Source organism: Mytilus galloprovincialis, chromosome 14 (genome assembly GCF_965363235.1).
Source record: "Mytilus galloprovincialis chromosome 14, xbMytGall1.hap1.1, whole genome shotgun sequence".
In the NCBI taxonomy this organism is placed as follows: Eukaryota; Metazoa; Mollusca; class Bivalvia; order Mytilida; family Mytilidae; genus Mytilus; species Mytilus galloprovincialis.
Window position 1 is genome coordinate 2437029 of NC_134851.1, and position 24753 is coordinate 2461781.

The 24753-nt window shown below is 31.4% G+C and overlaps 1 protein-coding gene and 1 long non-coding RNA gene across 4 annotated transcripts in view; one reads left to right on the plus strand and one right to left on the minus strand.

Annotated features, from left to right (window-relative positions):
• Positions 1 to 24753, minus strand: part of LOC143059534 (innexin unc-9-like) — a 156846-nt gene that overhangs the window by 101145 nt on the left and 30948 nt on the right. For all 3 annotated transcript variants that reach the window (XR_012973506.1, XM_076233049.1, XM_076233050.1), the window contains exon 2: positions 23717 to 23856. The gene's annotated coding sequence lies outside the window, so the exon portion shown is untranslated. The remainder of the gene's footprint in view (positions 1 to 23716; positions 23857 to 24753) is intronic.
• LOC143059589 (uncharacterized) lies at positions 8542 to 16268 on the plus strand. The gene is made up of 2 exons (XR_012973527.1): positions 8542 to 8627; positions 15392 to 16268. It is a non-coding gene; the product is annotated as an uncharacterized LOC143059589 (long non-coding RNA).

Genomic DNA, 24753 nt, shown 5'->3' on the forward strand with positions numbered 1-24753 from the left:
CATCATTTGTATCAGCTATGATTGATATTTCAATATATTGAGTAAATATACATATATGAAAACTCCCTTCAGCTTGAATTAACTAACTAAGGTGCTGCCATTTCTACATAAGAAAATGCCTGAATAATACCAAGTCAGGAAAATGCTAGTTGGTATCCAATCGTTTGATTTATTTGAACTTTTGATTTCGACATTGGCTTATGGACTTTAGGTTTAGAATTTTCCTTGGAGTTCGGTATTGTTGTTCTTTTACTTTTTACACCTAGGGGAATTATACATCTATTTAATTTCTTAACAACAATTATTGAAAACTAAATTCTAAATGAAAAATTCATATACATAAAGAATACATTAATTAGGCCTCTAGTTTTCGCGTTTAAATTATTTTGAATTTATGAGGTCGGGGCCTTTAATAGCTGAATATGTGGTATGAGTTATGTTCAATGTTAAAGGCCGTACAGTGACCTACAGTTGTTCATTCCTGTGTCATTTGCTCTCTTGTGAAGAGTTCTCTCGATGGCAACCATACCATATCTTCTTTTAATTTACAGATTACGTTCCAGACCCTCTATACAATTGCAGGTTGCTGGAGATACGCCTTGTTGAAGGCTATCGCGTTACATAATTCAGTTTTGACGTTTATCTAATTTTCGATATGAGTAAGATAAATACCATAAAGATTTATAATTTGGGAATGGCGCCAAATTTATTTTATTGTTCAAAGTAGCTTTCTTGTATATTGTTTTTGATAGGATGCACCATTTGCTTTTAATAATAAAAAAATACTTGGCAAACTGAAGATATAAAAAACTGGGTAGCAGATCAGATTTGCCGTCATATATATGAATATCAGGATGATTGATTGTCGGTTGCGTAACGTCCAGTGGCAAATGTTTCATGTGAATAGAAGGAAATATAGGTAAAACGCAAATTAGACAGAGAAGGCCAGCAATTAAAAAAAAATCAAAATACAACTAAATGTGTTTATTTATAAACATGAATCTTTCAGTTTTTAATTATCAAAGTTTTCTCAAGATTTCTGTATATTTACTTGAATGTCATGACGTCATATAGACTCACAGACAGATATAAATTAGTCTCGAAGATACGACAAGTAAAATTATGAAAATTTAAAATTTGCAGATCTTCCACAGAATACAGATATTATTTTCTGAGGTGAAAACAAAAAATCACGAGTATTGCTTATTTTTCATTTCTCCTTCAGTTGTTAAAATAAGGTTACAGATTTGTAGTAAAAAAGTGAAAACAACCAATTATAAATTCCATCCGCCCGAATCGCTGTCCTGTGTGTACCTACGACAGGAACGCTAAAAAAGCCAATGATGCAAAAGAGCCGAAACAGTCGAAGAGTTGTTGTGAAAAATCACATCATGAAAAGTTCCAACCAGCTCTACGGGAAATAAGGACGATAGAGTTATTCCTTGTCCTAATAAATTAGATAAAGCTTTCGAAATTTTCAATAATATATGATATATTTTAAATATTTGGAGTTGTTTAACGTCACACTTGACTACTTAAACGACTTAAACAACAAGCTCATGCCATAATTAGTCACAACGATGTACACATTTTATCAAACTTGCTTGTATATGTTTAAATTCCGTTACTCAAACAAAGCGTGACCTCCAATATGGTGTACAAGGGAAATTACTACAAATCAAATTTCGTTTATGGAAAACTATATAATACATGTTTATTTTACTTGTGTGTCAAATAACATGGTACATATGTACCTTTTACTTAAAATAACTAAAATAACTTTTAAAAGTTCTGTTCTTCAAAAATTTTGTACACTCCTTCCTCATTTATACCTAAAAAGTTTTCCATTAAAGCTTAGAATAGTATAAGTTAAACGTTTTATCGTGACTAACGTATTGTTACTTACTACTTTAAGCTTTACCTACTGGATAAATGGGCTGACATGAAGCCCTGTAGCTGCCTTTACATACTGTCTAAAACGATGGCACTATATATACAGGCTAATAAAAGATATCTAATCCAACTTTATTGTTACTTAATAGTTTCCATGTTCTTATAATGGCACTTACATGAAACACTGTACCGATATTCCGATTGATAATTGTGCATTGAATTCAAAGCACAAATCGTTTTGGTAAAGTAAAGCATTACTTCAGTAGTTGTAAAACCGTTTAGAAACAAAAACTACAGAAATAGACCTGAACTTTCATGTCCGTCATGTTGATGTAATAAATAGATTGTTACGATCAGGTTAAAACTAGGTGCACATGTCCGTTTATTGTTTTATACCTCGAAGCAAATTCCTGCGAAATCTTCAAAAGGGAGGAAAATCAGTCAGAAATATATATAAAAGCAATTAGTGGGGCTATCAGAAAATTGTAAAAAATCGTACCACCCACTAGATCAAAATGAACGTGTTTGAAGTAAGTCCTACAAACTGAATACCTGTACATATTCATGAAACTGATCTAAGACTTAAAAAATATATCAAAAGTAGCGTAATGCACTTTATTACATTTTCGGTTAAGGAACGCTTTGGTTAACTTACAGTACAACCTTATAATATTATAGGTATGTCCTTGGACAAATTAAAGAGACTTTTATCATAATTTGCTTTTAAAGACCTCTTTGAAACCATGACAGTGACCCTAACAGAATGTACATAACTACATATCACTGTGTCTTAATAAATTACAGCGAGCGATAACTAAACATTCACACACAAAAGGACATCAATAAGCACCATATATAACAGAATGTAAATTATTGAAAACTCTTGATGAGAAACACAATTTAAATAGTTTTAGGAGAATGAAACCAACATCAACGTGTTTTTAACACGCCTCAGATGCGGATTTATAGTTGGGGGAAGTGTGCTATGCCCATCCTTTTGTGAAAAAAATTAGTTGGTTATTCAGGGAATCCGTTACTGACTATAGGACTCCCATCTTAAGCAGTCATTGCCCCTCGAGCTCCTTATGAAAATTTCTGGATCCGCCACTGCTCCTATCCAAAATAGTTCTGTCTTTATTCATCTGCTCTACAATGGCTACATTTGCAAGTAAGAGAGATCGAAAATGGGAGATACACAACTATTGAGGTTATGAAATTAATACTCTTCTGGTGTAAAATGTAAGTTGTAGATGGTCACTTTACATGTCCCTCCGCGTAACTCTATTCATATTGATGCATTCATTAAAGATTTGATTTTTGTACATGTAATAATTTCGCTTACCGTAATAACGTAAATTATAAAAATGGCAACCCGCTAACACCACTTTTAAAACCAAGTTCAAGCAACAATAAAACTTACACTCTGCATTGGAAGATGGGAGGCAAATAGAAATGTTTCAAAATCGTTATACTAATAAATATCAATAAAACTTATCTGAAAAAGATAGATGATAAAAATAAAAATAAAATGTCTTTGATTAAGAGCAGAGAAATCTTTACTGACTTTTTAATTTGATTTATTACTTCAAAATAAAACTAAAAAAAACATTTTTCATGATCACAATCGAACGCGTTTGGTGAATATTTAGTTGAATTGAAAAAAATAACTTAGCACTTTTATTTATCAACATTGCATACGTTTTTTCAACAAAAGTTTTAAATTCGAAAAGGATAGACTGTACGACGTAATGGTACTGCATGTATAGGATAACGTTTTACTTATTTGTTTTATTTATAAGACAGTATAGAGCATTGAGTCCAAAAGATTTCACCTGCCTTAGTTAACTTTTTTTCTTTTTTAAAGGACACCGCATCAAGTAAAACGATTTAAATTCTGTAAATTTTGATATTTTCTGCTCACAGAAGGAAAGATTGAAGGGTCTTCTCAAGGGTCAATTTAATGTTTTTTAGGAGGGGTATGTCGTCCTTCGAACTATTACGTTATGAGCTGGTACATTAAAATATCATACTTTGAGTGTCAATACACATGCACAAAATATAGGGTTTATTTATTTCTCAATAATGTCTTATCGTCTTGGAATATACATGTAATATTTGCCGCTGTATTACAGACATCAATTTATCACTAATAAATGGTGAATAATTAAATCTACATTGTAATTATGTTTCAACGTCATGGCTAGACACGATAGGTATATTGTTGTCATAAATCAATCAATTTTGCATAGATTACTGGATAAACTATAACAATGAAAAAGGGGGAAATAGCCGGAAAGAAAAAATAGCCGAAAAGAAAAGCAACGCAATGGTAAAAGAGTAGAAAAACAATAGACCAAAAATGCACCCCATCAATTTTGACATGACAAGACCAAAAAAAAAAAAAAAAAATGCACAATTTCATGAGTAACGCATGTGCACCAGATGGACATTTTTTTCACACATTTTTAAGTTTAGGGACCAAAGTTTTAAAATTAGTGCAAGGAATCAGCTGTGGTATTATTTCATTTTTTGCTTCTAAACCTTTAAAAGTCTTAATTTCTTATTACATTATAAAAAAATGCATATAACTTACCAAAGGAATATAAAATATAAATGATCATATTTCTATCACATTCATTGTTTTATCCATTAACTCAAACATTTTTCTATCAACCAATAAAATTAAAGAACTTTTAAAAACATGTTTGTAGTGGCGAGTATTTGAAACATCGATCGGCTGCGCGCCATATGGTCGGGGTATATAATGTTATTTCACCAATATGCAAACACCTGCTACCAAGCACATGCATCGGGATTTTGTTTTACTGGAGCCTTGAGTTTATGTAATCAAATGAAAATCCATATATTGATAGTAAAATTATTATTCAAATCACATTTATTGCATGTATGACTTAATCATTTCAGAAGCAGCCTATGCATGCATGTACATGTATGATAGGTGTTGATTCATGTTTAACCCACGCGTGGCTACTAACCGAAGTAAATATTTAATCCAATGAAACGTCATAAAGGAAGGTGCAAGTATTGCAAGATGTGCATCATTCTTTTCGTCAGAAAATTTTATTTTGATAAATATTTAATATTAGGATTAGTGTAATTAAGAGAAACCAATGTTATTTTTTTTTAAAATAAAGCAAAACAACATTATATTTTTTGAAGTTATATAACTTGGAATTTTACATCTGATTAAAACTAACTCTACATAATCTAATCATGTCATTTGAAAATATAAATAATGAGGTGTGGTATAATTTCAAAAAAACAATCAAAATTTGCTATCATATACTTTGCGATGCCAGCATTTATTTCTTTGAAATGTAGTACGTTCCAATACTTGTATCCTACAAATTATTACATGCAATTTTCGAATAACATGTTTGGTCATATTACAGCCAAGATGCATATCAAAGGTTGTTAAAACGTTACAACCCCCTCCCCCTCAATTTCTCACATGACTGATTATTTATTTTGCTATAAGTTATTTAGCATTGGAAATTTGATTGATTATAAAGGGAATCACTGAAGCATGACTGGAGCCCCTCTTTTTAGGTCAGTCAGCGCCCCCCCCCCCCCCCCAAAAAAAAAATAGTATTACCTATATGGTGATGGTTTGTCGTCTTCAAATCATTAAAAAGGGTATTCTTTATCACAAGGATAATTCCTCCAAATTCTTTCACAGTAAAGTTGGGTGATCCGACGATTATTACGAACATCTCGAGTATTATTTTTAGCGATCAATATTTGAATATAATTCATGTCGAAATCATTTTATATCTTGCAGTATTAAAGTAGGAATATATTAAATGAATAAAAACTATCAATAAAAAAGGAAGAGAAAGGAAAGAATGAAAGAGAAAGGAAATGAAATAATGGAGGAGAAAGGAAAGAAAGAAAGAGAGAAAGAAAGAAAGAAAAGAAAGAAAGAAAGGAAAAAAGAAAGAAAGAAAGAAAGAAAGAAAGAAAGAAAGGAAAAAAGAAAGAAAGAAAGAAGTACGATCAAAGTATAAGAGAAATAACGATAAATTAAGAGCGATAAAGAAGGTAAGAATAAGAGCAAAAAAGTAAAAACAAAAGTATGCAGAAAAGACAGAAATAAAAAATAGGAAAAATGATAAAAAAAAAAGAAAGACAAAAAAGAGAGAAAAAGAAATAAATTAAATATACACAAAATACTATACTTTTAAGAATCATCCCGTTGTAACTTTTGAACAGACAGTCGGACATTTTTTGCCTTATCATATAAAATGTAGAGCTCGTCGAGAGGAACATTTTATACTCTGTAAGTATGCAGCAAAGTCTTATCGTTTTCCTAATATGTAAGCTTGAAATTGCAGCGTATTTTTTTTTTTGCACTCAGTGACCTTTGACCTTGACTGCATATTAAAGGTCACATGAATTAAAGATTATTGGTGAAGGTCCCAAGTCTCTACGACTTCTGGTTCTCGAAATACAATTTTTCTAAAATTATGTACAATTTTTCAAGGGGAATAACTCCTTATAAGGGTTAATAACAAAATGATTGTACATGTTCATTAACATTGCCATCTGTTCCTGTACATGTTGCCGTTTTCAAATCGATTCTATTCCTTATACTTTTTGAGAAAAATGCAAAGAAAAGAAATTGTTTCAAGGGGATATAACTCTCATAGGGGACGATAAAATCCTATTCAGCCTCACATGGTAATACATCATGACAAGATCTACATTATGTCCAATTAAGGTCATGATATCTTTAAAACCAACGGAGGGGGGGGGGTCATGTTGAAAAAAATCAATAAAAGGGAGATAACTCCTAAAGGGGATGATGAAATCCTTAACAGGGTCATTTGGTAATGCATCTTGGTGAGGTCTAGCGATGGTCCATATTTGGTCATAATAACTTCAACAGAAACAAGAGGCGGGCATGTCAAAAAAATGTTGGAAGAAAAAAAAGAAAAAGAAAAAGAAAAAAAAACATTAGAAAAACAATAAGGTCTTTCCTCACGTAGGGGAAAGACCTTAATTAATCAATCAAAATAAAATATAACTTACATTTATGCTGTAACTATAGACTATACATTGTGTATTGATAGTAAAATCCTCGTATTCCATACAACATGTTACCATGCAGTATACCAGGTACAGTGTAACATTTTATTATCAGACGATCAGTTGTTTAAACTTTTACGTTAATGCACTTACACATTGCTGGGTTTCTACAGCACTATAGTATAAAGATACAATCTTTGCTGGGTTTCTACAGCACTATAGTATAAAGGTACAATCTTCTAAAGATTTCGGCTCACATAACTTATGACGAACTTAATATCCTGAAGTAAGAATATCAAGAAGACGTGAAATTCGTGTTCTTGAGCTCACATGTGAATATACAGTAAACGTAATTCTCGTGGTCTCGGACTGAAGTGAGAATATAAAGTAAACGTAAATTTCGTGGTCTCAGACTTGGCTTGAAATTGTTAAGAAGATTTCGTTGCCTAGGACTGACGTGAGAATAGAGAAAAAAACGCCGATAAACTTTGTGGTCCTAGAGATACGTGAGATTATAAGGAACAGAAAATCAAGTACACTCGAACCATGTAAGACCGATGTAAAATCAAGTACACTCGAACCATCTAAGACCGATGTAAAATTACATAAATGTACAGATCCTGATGTGAGAATAAGAATAAATGCATGGTTAATGTCATGAACTCTGGTTGCCCGGATACACTAGATTGTCATGAAAAAAACTATCACTTTTTTTTTTATAAAAGTTAAATCAACTATTTATACATGTATACCACTCTATTTCGTAGATAGTCAGTATCCAAGGACAAGCGATGAATATTGATTGTTTCTACACTACAAACTGTTCAGAATACAAATGCACATTGCCTTATTCACATTCCAAAAGAGTCTTAGAAAATTAAATTTCAGACGCTGCACATTTTTTTTAAAGACAGGAATGCATATAACAGTGCACTCGTTTTAACTAATGGCTTCTCATTATGTAATTAAACAAAATGATACATTTTCTTCTTAACAAATGTTGGTATAACCACAATTAAAAATAAAGGTGTGTTTTCAGAAGTTTTGATGGGAACATATGTTTATAACATTACAAAGAGGTTTTGTTGTAGAATAGAATACCACAACACAAAGTCAATGAGTATAATTTAGTTTGTTAACACGAATAAAAAACTTTCTTTTTGAATTGTTTTTGTATTAGGCTTAATGTTGATATGCAACAATTGAAGAGCTGTCTTTTGAAAACTAAAAACACAAAGGGGTGTTGTGGCTTTTCTACAAGATGATGTAACTTAAATATCCGTCTTCCTTTAAAACAATCAAGCCTTGAGACAGAAAGTCAAGGGAACATTCTAAACAATGATTCACTAATTAGTGAAGGTTTCTGTATGAATGTACACAAAAGTTCAGTATCGAGGCTACATGAGACAAAAAGTTAGACATATAAAGGTCATTTAGGTTTGAATGTACACAAAAGTACAGCCTAAACATGACTAAGAGACAACCGTCAATTAGACATACAAGGCCAATTGTGGTTTCTATGATAAAAAGATAAGATGTTTTAACTTATCATCTACGCTAGCCAATGGCTATATGATTCATTTTCCTCCTCTTCACAATGGGTACTGGACAGTAACCCTTGGCTAGCGAAGATGAAAATAGGAATCACACAGAAAACTGAGGTAGATCTTAGGTGTTCCGGAAAGGTAAGCAGACTCATAGATTTTAACGAATCTTAGGAACACACTTACAGAAATATTTGAATGTTTCAAATACATGTTTTATCTATATGAAAATTGCAATCACATTCCACTTTTTTTTAATTTGAATTTAACATGGTGTGTCCTGCTTAATAAATGCAACTGTAGTATACCGCTGTTCAAAACTCGTAAATCTATGGACATTGTAATTGTATGTAGTGTTATTGTAATATTTTATTTCTACATTTGTCCTATTGTTTTGTCTGTTTTTCGTTAACTTATCTTTTCGGAGTTGCCTCCCTTTGATATCTGCTCTAGGGTAAAGAGGTCTTTGTTTGAATTAAATTGCAATGTGTAGGTACAAAATAAAAATTCATTAATTTTTAGAATGTAGTAGAAAAGGTAAAAGTAAAACTTTTCGCAATTTGTATACATTTGAAGGTGTCTTAAAATCTATCCAAAAATCATGTATTTGTTATAATTTTGTTAAATTTTGGAAGGTAATAGAATAGGAATAGAAATAGAAAAAATGCGGCGTGCAATTAACATGCCATTGAGGGTGTCTAGAATCTATCATAAACCCATGTATTTGTGATAAAGAGTTGTCCATCATTACGTTAACGAGTCAATAATCAGACAAAACATAACAAACCCCCACGATATCTCGCGTTATCTCACGTTATTTCTCCATTCGTGAAGCATGGTTACAGCTAATGATCATTTTCACAGATATTTTATCATTGAACCGTACTATATATTTGTTTATGAAGGTAGCGGTATTTGCATCAACATTATAACTTTCTGTGATGTTTTCTGGCTAGCTCGCGGTGAAGTACATTTGTAACATTTGTAACCTTTTCGATAATTTTTAATGAAAAGCAACAATCTTAAACGATAATGATTACAAAAATCAAAATACCGTCTTTCTAAATGAATTATCGCTTATGATGTCTAATCGTTATTATCAAGGAAATTTTGTTTACGTAATTTGATAACGAAATTCAAGATTTGTTTTTAAAATTATATCAGTAGAAATATTTCATAATCGTAAAGATAAGAGCGGGCGCGTGCCGCAGCAGTAGGATCCCATCACTTAAATATACCTAGCGGTCAAATTATACACAGATAAAGATTTTATCTTTCCTAAATCGTTATTCACTTTTCAGTATTACTACCTGGCTTAATGTTATAAAAACATAAGGGAACACCCAATAATTTAACGGCGGGGAAGTAAACGGTTTGTTATATTGGTTTTGATTTTTTCTAAAGGAAGGCCACATCTGTCTTTTTTTAACTGCAAACAAATAAAAACAGAAATGTTACTATCAAATGGAAACAGAATTTCTTTCTCAGCTACCATAATTTAAAGGCGTGTATACCTCAAAAAATGTGTTAGATAGTTTTATACAAAAGAATATTCTTTTGCCAATAATGTTTAAATAAAGAAAAAAAAAAAGGTTTCCAGGACGATGTCAGTTTCTCTTCGCCAAACAAAACTTGTTCGTAATAGTTTGCAGCTATCTGTCTACTAGCATTCAAATATGAGGAAATGCGGTCCAATATTCATATGTTTAATTATAAATAAATTGGAGAATTGAAATGGGGAATGTGTTAAAGAGACAACAACCGGACCACAGACAAAAGGCCACCAATGGGTGTTCGATACAGCGAAAAACACCAAATACGACGGCGGGCGTCCGCTGACAAAAATGTTTACTAGATGCAGTAAAAATGGACCTCACACTTAACTTTAAAACAAATAAATTAACCAAAATTGTTTTAAAAAATCACTGTGACTTTGAGATGAAAAACAACAATAAAAGCGCTAAACCTTAAAGTTTGCTTATTGTGTGTGGTTTATTTTTTTGCTGTGCAAATGCTGATGGTGTGTCATGGATGGATACCCCATATCTTTTGTTTGTCCATTATACAATACTTACAAATACCAGAGGCTCCTGACTTGGGACAAGAGCAAGAAATGTGGTGGGGTTAACCATGTTTTGTGAGATCACAACCCTCTCCCTTTTCCAATAGCCAAATTGAATGTAGAACAAACAAACATACATCGATACGCACAGTAAAACTCAATTAATAAAAGAAGTATGAACGGCGAATTATTATTATGGAAGTAAGAAGTATCAAAACTAATATGGTACTATACATGTATAAAATTACACACATTGCTGACTCAACTCCTATCACACACGGGCCGATACTAAATAAATATAATTTATCATATGAACACCCACTGTCTTAAGCCTCTCAGATAATCGTTAAATTATTGCATGTAATTAATAAGATATGAATATAGATTGGTTGGTGTTTATATAAGTAATCCTCCACTATTAATACTGTCAGTTATAATTTGAATTAGAACCACATTTAATTTGGATACACATTTGTATTGCGTTATTTATTACATTAGATAAGATATGTGTTGCTATTATTGACTAATAGCAGTAAAGTAATGCTAATAGTATGTATTTACTGGAGATAAACTAGAGCAATTAGAGATAGAAATCTATTGGAAATATGCTACTCTTCGAATTCTTTTTCGTCAATGATTGATGGTCTCGAGCTACACTTGTTACTCATCGGACTTTTTTCCGTAGATAATTGAATGCTCCTAGTTACTTGCAACTTGCTACTCATCTGACTTCGATACTTGTTCCTCATCGGATTTTTTCGCCAATAATTGGTGACCCACTAGTTTCTTAAGAACTTGTTACTTCGGACGTTTTCAGAGATAATTGTTGACCCCAAGTTACTTAGAACTTGTTACTCATCGGCCTTTTTCGTCAATAATTGGTAACCCCTAGTTACTAAGAACTTATTACTAATCGGACTTTTTAGTCGATTATTGGTGACGATAGTTATTTAGAACTTGTTACTAATCGATCTTTTTCTTCGATAACTGATGAACCCCCAGCTACATGGGATCATACGAATTTTAAAGTGATTAGATTAATATCTAAATAAACTGGCAAACACTGCCACGTTTGCAGGTAGTCCGGTACTGGTACGTCATTCATTAAGAACTGCGTCAGTAGTTGTACGTGTCATATCTTAAATGTTTTTATTTATTTTGGAGAATGTTGTGTCGATGGCAGATCTTTGATAGTCTTTGTTTAATCGATCCAAATCGAAAAAAAATCGTAGCAATTAAGAGTTGGTACATAAAATTGAGAAAGGAAATGGGGAATGTGCCAAAGAGACAACAACCCGACCATAGAGCAGACAAGAGCAGAAGGACACCAACAAGTCTTCAATGCAACGAGAAATTCCCGCACCCGGAGGCGTCCTTCAGCTGGCCCCTAAACAAATATATACTAGTCCAGTGATAATGAACGCCATACTAAACTCCAAATCGTACACAAGAAACTAAAAGTTAAAATAATACAAGACTAACAAAGGCCAGAGGCTCCTGACTGGGGACAGGCGCAAAAATGCGGCGAGGTTAAACATGTTTGTGAGATTTCAACCTCCCTTATACCTCTAGCCAATGCAGAAAAGTAAACGCATAACAATACGCACATTAAAATTCAGTTCAAGAGAAGTCCGAGTCTGATGTCAGAAGATGTAACAAAAGAAAATAAACAAAATGACAATAATACATAAATAACATCAGACTACTAGCAGTTAACTGACATGCCAGCTCCAGACTTCAATTAAACTGATTGATACATTCAGTCTACCATCACTGGATAGTAATATCTAAGCAAAACGTATCTTATTCGTAATTTTGGAAGCAAATACATATCATAGTCGGAATTCTTTTGATGTCCAGAAGTGGTTTTACAATTTCCAAGTACACACGTACTAGAATTTGATATATTTATAATGTTACATGATATGAAATGTAACAATATAACTCCACGCTGATATTATGTATGCGACATCCTGATTTCATAATGTTTTTTTTTAAATACGTATAAATTTTTAAGAGGGTCTGATAGAGGGTTCTCCAACTTTATATTCCTTTTGATTTTGTTATTCATCTTTCCCCTTTTTTATATGTTAGCATCCAATTATTTATTTACTTTTTGCAGCTTATTGTTTTGTATTCTTTATTTTTTTTACCAATTTTCTGTAATAATAGTCTATATTTCTGTATTCCGTAAACACTCCCACACTCTCATTTTGATACTGTTCTTAATGTTTTGTCAACTTCTGCAAGTAATTATTTTCTGATTTACATGAACAACTTAATATAATTTATGGTAATTGGGCAGCATGCTGTATGCATTTTATTAATTCAAAATCATTATTACATAATAATATCGGATAACATTACTTTGCGCATTAAAATCATAGTTTATTATTAAATAATCATGAAAATAATTGAAAAAGGTTTATGCATTATTTCAGGAATTATGTATTAATTCATTAAACATATGTTCATAGACTATAAATTCTACTAAAAGTAACATATTACTTTCAAAAATGAAAATTTATGTTTCTTTGTTTATGTATTTCTTTACTATCATACATATAAAATTTCATGGTATGAACATTTTTTTAACATTAAGATTATAAGAAATTGTCAGAATTGATTTAAAGTATGATCTACAATGGTCAAATAAAGACAACAACATTTTATTGATGTTTAAATCTCATGATACAATTGGGAATGGAAACGGGGATTATCTTGGCCAAAGAGCAGAATACAAAGATCTTGAATTGTTGTGATTAGTCTTCTTTTTCTGGTAATATGATCCATGCAGTTATTAACGACTTTTTTTAAAGAATAATCGTCATATAGATTTGTTTAATTAATACAGCAATACAATTGGTGTTGCTTCCATTTTTACAATAAAACAACTTTATCCGACATTTGATAGGATAAAGCAATCGAACCATACTTTTTTTTCATGCATGACCAACCATAGCTTAATCTTTAGAATATGCTTGACCTTCGATGTCAAACAATGACCATTTATACAAATAATTATTCAACTTTTAAGTAAAAATAATTCTTCTGTTTGCAATGCTAATACACTATTAAAAACTATAGATTTCTGTGTTTTATATTGCACACAACCAACACTAAACATAATACTAAAGACGAAAGAAGTTTAACGATGTTTAAATCTCGTAAATCCTGAGCGAATGGCATTAACTTAACAACCAGAAGAGAAGGAGACAGTGCGCAAACAGGATAAACATTTTCTGATATATGCATGTACTACCCCCATACTTATTCTAAACCAAGGCAATTTTATTTGTGATTCAAGAAACAGTATTTACTATTAAGTAAATGATATAAAAGTAATGGTTCCTTGTTTCATTGTTTAATTGTGTATACATATACTAGTGTCTTAAATACGCATTGATATTGACATATCTATATAAATTAACTGTTTACAAAACTATTAAAAATATTATGAATTGTATATACCAGATATTGAAATTAACCTAAGCTTTATTTGGCAAGACCTTTCGGAAGTTTTTGCCCTCAATGTGTGGCAATTCAACATTTTTGCCTCGAGTTTTTTTGTAGATTAAACGCGCGTCTGGCGTACCTGATATTTTTGATGAGTTACAATGTATCTCACTTAAACATTCCATATATGGACCAGAGTATCATGTAACTGACACATAGTGGATCAAGCATTCCATTCACTTGTAGACTCATATTATATGTATCATCATCAATTTTCATTCCCTTCTCTTAATGCTATTAACACCAGACAAAGGTTAACCGCAAAAATCAAGGATTGTTGTTTTATTCATAGCATGCAAAAGTACCTTTGTTAAAAATGGTTTTGTTATCTTCATTCACATTTTGCTTTGAAAACTCTTGTCGTTGAAAGTACAAATACAAAGGTATATACAGTATGAAATTATAAAACAAAACACGTGACATTAGTAACGCACGTAATATGTGGTAACGTCATCAATACATTATAGTATTACAATAGAGAGGCAAAAGATACTAAAGAAATTCAAACTCGTCAGTCGAAAAATAAACAGATAACGACGTGGCTAAAAAAAAGGAAAAAAATACCAACAGACAAACAATGGTACTATATACTAATCTTTTAAACTTAAGAATTATTAAACTTTAATTTTTTCATTACACAAGCAAAATTTGCTCACATGAATTTTACATCAATCTCACGTGAAATTCACATGAAAAATTTCACGTGAGATTCTCAATCGAGCTTATACATGAAACTCACGTGAAAAATTGGATGTGAATTTCACGTGAATTGAGGTTCACATGAATTTGATGTGAAATTTTTCACATGAATTTCACATGAAATTTACAACAACAAAAAATTGATAATTTGATGATTTTGATTAAATTTGAAAATTTAGTTGTTATTTGAATTACTCTATTTGAAAAATTTATGTGAATTTCACATGAAATTTTTTTACATGATCACGTGAAACTCACAAAAATTGTTTTCACGTGAGTTTCACGTATAAGCTCGTTTGAGGTGAAATTGATATGAATTTCACGTGAGATTCACATGAATTTAAATTAACGTGAAATTGATGTGAGTGAAATTTGCCTGTGTGTATTGTATTAACTTTAATAAAACAACATAGAAAAATACAGACTGAGCAACACGCATTCATCATTAGGAGTGATATCAGATTCTCTTACCTGCTAATATAGCAGAACAATGAGAGAAGGAAGATTCAAACTAACACGTTTAAAGACAAACTGGCAACGCTATGAAAAACCACAACAACCGAAAGACAAAAACTACATACAGATTGTATTTAAGGTGTTGAATGAATAACTTTGTGTGCATTTACAGATAACTCTACTGGGATCCAAATAAAAGAAACACAAAGGATAACGGGTATCCATCCATGACACAAACACAAGGAGAAATAAACACCACACAACGGCAAATCAGCGCTTCTTCATCTCAAAGTCACAGAGAGCCATCAACAAAGAGCACAAAAACTTTCACCTCACTCCAAGTTAAAGATGGCCTCTAGCATCGGCTTGAGCAGAATTCTGTGCAAAATACAAGACTGTCAAAACTTCGATGGTGAGATCTAACCGTGTTCGTGGCATAGTATGTTCAACTCTGATCTTACTTGACTAGGATTACAAGTTTTCCTGTGGATAGAGAGTGGTTATCTTCCGGTTCCTAGACCATCTCTGCCAATAAAATAAACATTGTGTCTACGAAATAGACAGGAGTAAGAAAAGACGCGTTTAATATCAGCAATCCACCGATCGTCTGTTCACATTTCTTATAGCCTTAATAAGGAAATACAGAATAACTTCAACGAATCTTAAGCATTCATTTGACTAATCAAAAATAAACACAGTCTCTGTAATTAAACATCAAAGTAACTAACCTATCACTTGTCAAGTAATATTTAGTACGTCGGTGCATGTCAGTGCAATCACATGTACTTATACCAAGTAATTATACGGTACTGAAGTAACAATTACAATAACAAGTGATTACATATATTGTCATTTCTTGATTAATAATTAGGTTGTTAAATTGAGGTAATTTCCTCCTTGCACTAATTACAGATTGAATGCATTTTCAATGTACATTATATATGTAGATTATTACAGTATTAGCCAACTACTTGGGACAATTTACATATCATTATATAAGTTGTCTTCAAAGTTCAAATTTATTATGTATTGAATTGGTATGCATGAGAGCAATGTTTTGTTGTATTTTGGGTAAACAATATGAAAATGTGGAACATGGCCATTGATACAAATTTCCACGCGAGACCAACAAAAATTAAGATGGACAACCACGGGTCACTTTGAAACCCCAACATTGAGACAACACACTACCATACAAAGAGCCACATCATGTTTATTAACATGGTTTCAAAACAAATCGTATCAAAGAACTTAGGCTAATAACTTGGTACAAATGTACTCATCGGAAAGTAGACGAATTATAACATTGAAGACTTATTTTTTTTCTTTTTTTGTGTGAAAATAACTGATTTAAAACAGTAATTCAGCATCATCATCTGATTTATTATTAATAAAGTTTAAATTTCTCGCTTTCACTTTCTTATTCGCTTTTTATAAAGTATCGTTAAGGGACAAAAGGGACATCAAATCATAAGTCGGTGAAAAACTGACAAAAAATTGTCTTCAAAATACTGCTGAAAAAACCAAAGACTGAGCACCACTTAAAAAAAGGAGTGATGTAAGGTAATCCCACATTGGAGTTGATCTTACTCAACCTGAGATAATAGTCGTGTTGATAATTTCAGTAACAGATTTGATGATAAAATGACCGGCAAAGTAACAACAATTTACTGATGTTCTAAAATACAAATACAATTTTCAATGATCGGCTTTAGATGTGATTCTTAATTGTCAAACTGCTTATCTTGTGTCTCAACTTTTACTCGAATGTACAATTTCTATTTGCATTCCAGTTTTGACTAATGCAACGTATCGTTAGTATAGTTCAAAAGCATATCATTTATCAAATAAAAATTAAAGTAGGTATGCGAAATCTTAATTATACATTCATTTCTGTATTCGAAATATGTATATGAAATTAAAGAATGAAAAAGGAAAAAAAAAAACACATATGAATAGGTAGTTGCACTAGAGGAAGCAATTTCGTTAACGAGTATTGATGATTTATATACAAACTGTTAATTTGCTACAAATTAACAGCATATGACACAAAACGTTTAATTATTTTATCACAAGTATGATTCTTTTCTTCTAGATTCCAACACAGAACCAGAAGTGGTCTGTATTGATTTGAATAGTTGTAAACGATAACTTTTGAATTTTTATGTTGTCTAGGCAGGACGAATTAATTATTTCTAATTAGACTGTTAGATCTTGCTTCCAAAGATTATAAAGGTGGTCTCTTTCCTTGAAATTTAATGGAATTTTTACTAGAAAAAATCTTTTTGATTTTGAGTATTTTGAATATTGCTCTTGAAAGTTAGCAAATGATAGACGTTGTACTGTCTTTGAATTTTAATTAAACTTTGATCAATTTTTAGTGTGAAACAAGTGCTTAGTATAAAGGAATATTTGTATTTACGGACAAATGAAAAGTAGAATAGTTGTTTTAAAATTGGAAAGCTTCAGTAATCCGTTCATATGAATATTTTTTTAATGTACTTGTATACACCAACATATTCCTATTAATCATGTTGTACAGATTCTGCGTACTGATGAAAGCTTCACTTTGGGGTCCCTGTTGCTTAGTCTTTAGTTTTCCTCTGCTGTTTTTATCTTTTAATCGTTTTGTGTTTTGTTTTAATGCTATGCCATTGTCTGTTTGTTTTGACTAATGAGTATGAGAATATACCTTTTTGGTATCGTTATATCTTTTTTAAATTACATTTATTGAATATATAAAAGTGCAATAACAAAAAAATCCAAGGAAAATTCCAATCGGAATAATCCTTATTAAATGGACAAATATAAAGCTGAAACACATCAAACTTTTTTGGAAATATCTGTCATATTCCTGACGTGTTACTACAAACTGTTTGAAATCGTCATATATCTCTTGGGATAGAACTAAATTGTATTGACAAAATTGCGTGAACAAAACAAAAAGACATAATAAGTAAACACAAGGATTTAGATATTTCGGTTTTAAACGAGAAACTCCACACTAAAATTTACGACCAAAGAGACGATTTTTCCATTTTTAGATGGTGATGTTCCTTTGGCACCATCTTACGGTGTTTATATTTCACAACTTGCTCGCTATGCCCGTGTCTGTTGTGACGTTTTTGATTTTAACGAACGCAACCTATGTATTACTGGTAAATTATTAAACCAGGGATATCGTTACCATAAATTACTTAAAACCTTTACTAAATTTTTCCATAGATATAAAGATTTGGTTTTGAAGTTGTACCTGTAGAAAACTTATTTCAAACGGGATAGCACATGCTCATTTTTACGGAAATGTTGTTAACCGTGCCCAGAAATTTAGAAATGATCAATGTAAACTTGTCGCTCCTTTAAATGAACTTATTCTAAAAGGTTACCTATTCAACACTGTAATAAGATCATTGAATATTGTTTTTATTGGTATAAATATTGATTTTGTTATCAGTAAATTAAAAGCTAACTAAATGTTACTAGTATGTTATATGCATATACATATTCATGGATCTACAATCTGTCGATACCTGTAACTTGGCATTGCACAAGGTCATGTTTTCTCTGGCTGTTTATGACGTCTTTACGCTAAATCCATTGGATGTTGGATGTGTACGGATTGATATTTTAGTCTTAGTTGCATGAATTTTTTATTAGTTGTTGTTAGTGGCTTTGAACTAGCTGTCAGATAACTGCGAGTACTCTCAGATCTGTTCATTGTGTCTTTTTGTGTCGGGGTGTATAAGTACCGGGCCACGTCCACTTGTATTTTTGTCCATCTGATCAGTTAAGCCTTTTTCAACTGATTTTTATAGTTTGTTCTTATGTTGTACTGTTATACCACTATCCCAGGTTAGGGGGAGGGTTGGGATCCCGCTAACATGTTTAACACCGCCAAATTATGTATGCATGTGCCTGTCCCAAGTCAGGAGCCTGTAATTCAGTGCTTTTCGTTTGTTTATGTGTTACATATTTGTTTTTCGTTCAATTTTTTACATAAATAAGGCCGTTAGTTTTCTCGTTTGAATTGTTTTACATTGTCTTATCGGGGCCTTTCATAGCTGACTATGCAGTATGGGCTTTGCTCATTGTTGAAGGCCGTACGGTGATCTATAGTTGTTAATGTATGTGTCATTTTGGTCTTTTGTGGATAGTTGTCTCATTTGCAATCATACCACATCTTCTATTTTATATATTGTATTATGTTTTGAATAGCACGTACTAAGACTGTTTTATTGAAGCATGTACGTAATACTATTTAATATATTATAATTTATTACTGAAGTGGGTGGTTATTATATACATATTTCTGTTATATTGTTCTATTTACCACATGTTATTTCTATAAAACAAAAGGAAATCAAATGCTTTACATGTTTTTCACCCACTGCTTTTAATATGCACTTTAGAGAAAATAATAGATTTGTATAGAATTAATTAAGTATAATTGTTCATTTCATTATTATCTAAGTAATGTAAGTATCTAAACGTCATTATAATAACGGTTGTACTTTTCGGATATAAGTACTTATTGTCAGAATTATAAAACTGTTATTTTAACACTTTCTTTCACTTGTTGCGTTTTTGGGATTTGCTCAATCTTTAAGTTATGTGCACCAAATTATTCAGGTTTTCCACTTTTTGCTGGTTTCGAAATATAAAGCTTACATGTAATTCCCTACATGAACTAAACTTTTATTTCCACAGGCGGATCTAGGAATTTTCATAAGTGGGGTCCACTGACTGCCTAAGAGGGGGTACATTCCAGCCACGCTTCAGTGATTCCCTATATAAGCAACCATTTTTTTTCCCAAAAAGGGGGCTCGGGCCCCCTGCCCCCCCCTTAATCCGCATCTGATTTCTTAAATTTTATCATGTTTAAATCTATCTACCTTCTGCACGTAAATGAAAATAACTTTTGAAGAAGAACGTGCGTCCGTTGCGCTTTTTTAAAATTCACCTTCATGTGAAACGCAAAAAAAAAAAAACAACAAAAAGTTAGAAAGCAAGGTATGTGATAAGAGATATAACAATTCGGTGTTGACATGAATATCAATAAAGTTGTCATTTTAATAAATTTCCTGTTACAAAAATTTGAATTTTTCGAAAAACTAAGGATTTTCTTATCCCAGGCATAGATTACCTTAGTTGTATTTGGCACAACTTTTTGGAATTTTGGATCCTCAATGCTCTTCAACTTTGTAATTGTTTGGCTTTATAAATATTTTGATATGCGCGTCTCTGATGAGTCTTATGAAGACGAAACGCGCGTCTGGCGTACTAAATTATAATCCTGTTACCTTTGATAACTATAGAGATGAGATCAAGACCAAGGCCAATAACAACAATCAAATAAGGTTGCTGAACCTAGGTGGAATAAAATATTAGTTTCTAAATCAATTATTTATAAATCAATCAAAGAAAGTATGTGATATACCATATATGTATGTTGATAAGGAAAATGTGGTATGAGTGCCATTTAGAAAACTCTCCATCTAAGTTGCAATTTGTAAGAAGTTAACCATTATAGGTCAAAGGACGGCTTCAACACGCATTTGCTCAAACCGAACAACAAGCTTTAAAGGGCCCCGAAATGAATAGTGCAAACTCATTCGAACAGGGAAACCAACGGTCTAATCTATATAATAACGAGAAACATTCAGGAACCTTACCAACACAGGACAACCTCTAAACATCAGGTTCCTGACTTAACTGCATTTGGGATACTCTCGGCTTCTTACAGTCTACCTGCCGTTATATCGGTCCTGTACAGGTAAATCATTATAGCACTCTATAAATTCAAGCAAAGAAAGCGTTTTTCTGTGTTTAACTTCACAAGCAATGCTCAAACCAATACAATGATGCATAAGTACTGGAATACAGAGTATAGATTTATGACAGAAGTAACAACACAATCTTATCAACTTTATTTTCTATAAGATGATGAATAAAAATTGGAATTATGAAATGACACAATTGAACTGTCTTTGAATAATATTATTATTTGATTTGTGTTTTTTTCTGAAACTTTAAATAAATTTTGTTCTGAAAAAAGATTGGTATAGGACTTTTATTCGGCATTTGTTCCAAGGAAATTTAAACCTGAACTGTGAAAAATACATTTCATTTAAACCCTCTCTTGATATATATATATATATCAGTCTAAAGATTTGCACAACGGTACTGATATAAGATGTTATAATACGAAAATGTTGTTATTAAATCGTGTTGACAAATATTTCGGCTCAACAAATTATGTATCAATATAGTTAAAACTTGTGACACTTGAAGAAGGCCATTTGTCAAGCCGAAATATTTGTCAACACGATTTAATTTTTAATTTTTAATTTTTTTATTTAACATTATGTATCAATATAGTTATAACTTGTGGCCTTCTTCAAGTGTCACAAGTTTTAACTATATTGATACATTACGATCCGGTACATAGTAAATTTGCTGGTTGGTCTTTTTTATAGACTTTTATATATATATATATATATAACCAGCAAATTTACTATGTACCGGATCGTAATGTATCAATATAGTTAAAACTTGTGACACTTGAAGAAGGCCACAAGTTTTAACTATATTGATACATAATGTTAAATAAAAAAATTAAAAATTAATATATAAGCAAAACCAGAGCCCCTCATAGTTGATTATACCTAACATAATATTTGGCAAATCCGTGTTCAAGTGTTGTAACCGCAGCTAATATAACTATGAAACTAAAATTGTAATAATTTAGGTAAGTTAAAATTGTCATGGTTGTTTCATTGGAAAATGATTAAGTATCTGATACGAACGTAAGTAAGTAAGTACAAATGCATCTCTAGGATGGTATATATATATATGCATTTCTTTTTGCAGCAGGAATCATTCGAAATTCACATTCTGAAGATTTTAAAGACATAACTCCAATGATAAGTTATTATTTCAAAATCAAACAGTAAAGAGGGACACTCATACGTCAAATTTAAAGGTATTTATCATCATCCGGCCACATGAAATCATATGAAAGGTACTCCTCTACCAAAACTCTTTATTAATCAATAATCATGTAATGTGTACAAGGAGACGCATCTTGGATCCATTAATTAAACAAAATGTAATACAAGGAGTACCTCCTAAACACAAATTCAAAAATGGAATATCAACAAAACTCATAAAAATATAAAACAAAAATACCCAACTCGAAGGAAATTTTAAACGGAAAGTCCCTAAGCAAAAAGGAAAAATATAAAAGCTCAAAAACATCAAATAATGTATAAAACTGTCATATATAACTATTCACTAGACTTCCCAACCAACGAATTGACCGCAAAATAGCTGGCATAATTCGGACTAGAAACATTCAGTTGGAATAAAAGTATTAATACCTAGCTAAACTTTACACTTGTACTAATAGTTAGTTAAGCTTCTTACTTCAATATGAATTTGATAGGATATCTGGTGATCAGTAGGAACTATTTGGTTACCCTATCAATGCATCATGTCTTTATAGATTATTGTTGATCATATCAACAAGATTGATTTTCTCGCTTGAGCCGGCATGGCGAAAGTTAGAAAGGCAATCGAGTTGAGATGACCAATGATAATCGGTTTATCGCTATTTTACCTATGTCGACGTTCTTAATTTCATGTCAATTTTATCAGCAACGACACGTACGTTCTTAGTTTCTAGCGATAATTTTCCATCTCAAGCGAGGAGCATAATATGGAAAATAAGCACAAAAAAAAAAGAGACAATGATCCTTATATGTGGGTCTGGAGTAGGGGCAGGGATATTTGGTTTTTCAGTTCAGTATTTTTTTTAACTTGTAAGGCCACTGATTTGTATTATTTATACTTTTTGCCGATTATTTCCTCTTCATTGTGTTTAAGCACCTCATTATTCTCCATCCTTTCTCGAATTCATTTGGTCCATTTTCTAATTTTTACATTGTTTGCCCGTTATTTCCAATGGCACTCGTCCCAGAATTTTTTCCCTTTATACCTTATTAATATATTTTTTTTGAGCTACATATGACTTTTTTTCAGACATATGCCTATGGTTTTTCTCTATTCGGTAAACCTAATGTACTACATCTTATATGTAATAACCTATGTTAAATTTTGGAACCTTGATTTGACTCTTTCTTATCATTTCACGATGTTAAAATATATGTACACTAAAATCGTTTTTCGATTAATTATTTAACTGTTTACAAGGTTGGGAACAAACCCTATATATGGCGTTTATACGTGTATTAAGGGATAACCCTTCTATAGAGTGCCACAATTATCCCTCATTAGACTGATATGTTTTTTCAGACTGGATTTAAATCTGAAAAAAAGGAAAATGACATTTTCTAGTTACATAGCTATAATCTATAGCATTATATGTACCAATCCATATGTAAAATAGTATGCAGTAACTAAACGTAAACTCCAACACTTATTCATTTGTGATATCAGAAAGTTGAATAGTATAATCGTAACTGTGTTCTGAACTTACCTTACTAAATCCTTTTATATGTTTGGTCACAACTTATAACATTCTAAAATTCCAAACTATATTTTTTCGTTATCCTTCTTCTGTTAGTTTTTCGTTATCACAGTATATTCCGATTTAAAATGGATATGGCAAGTTTTCAACTGAAATTGAACAATAACATGATCAACCTAATATAATGAAAAAAAATAGATAGCTTTAAAATTAATATTATTATGATTGAACTCATATATATCAGATAAAATTCTAGATTAATATAAACAGCTGCTCAAACTGTAAAAAATTAAATAAATGCATAAATAAATAAATAAGAAAATGATATATGAAATGTTCTGTCTTTATTGACGTCATCACAGCAAAAACGAATTGTTGCTGTTGTATATCATCGAAATATAGAAGGATTCTGGACATGAATTGTGATATTTCATATTTATGTTTTGGTTTGTTTAAATACTTAAAAATATTAAAAAAAATAATTACGGCAACTCCTGTGTTTGCAAAACTTAGTTATTTCCCAAATATGATTAGAGGCATTACTCCAAAACAGACAACATAAAGCACCTACAACTGACACCCAAGTCGTCTGAGAATAAAGCCGTTCACACAATTCCGAACAGCACATAAGCGTCTGCGATATTCAATTTTTTTTATCCCATTTTTTCTTTATTCTTTACTTACATGTATACGCATTTATCATTTACAATAGATAGTTCAGGTGTTAAGAATAGAACATTATATGCTTAATTTGTCGCTTTTGATAATATGTTTATGAAGTAATTGAAAGAAGAGATAATTTTGAGATTTTATTCTAATACAAAGATACCATTTGACTAAGGGTTCAATTAATAATTTGTCTGTTTTCGCTTTACATCAATTTCATAATACTTTGAAACCACATATGAGTTAACTTTAAAACCACTACCGAAATATATAGATAAAATCTTGATGAAAATCCATGATGAAAATTGTTGCTGTTGTATATCATCGAAATATAGAAGTATTCTGGACATGAATTGTGATATTTCATATTTATGTTTTGG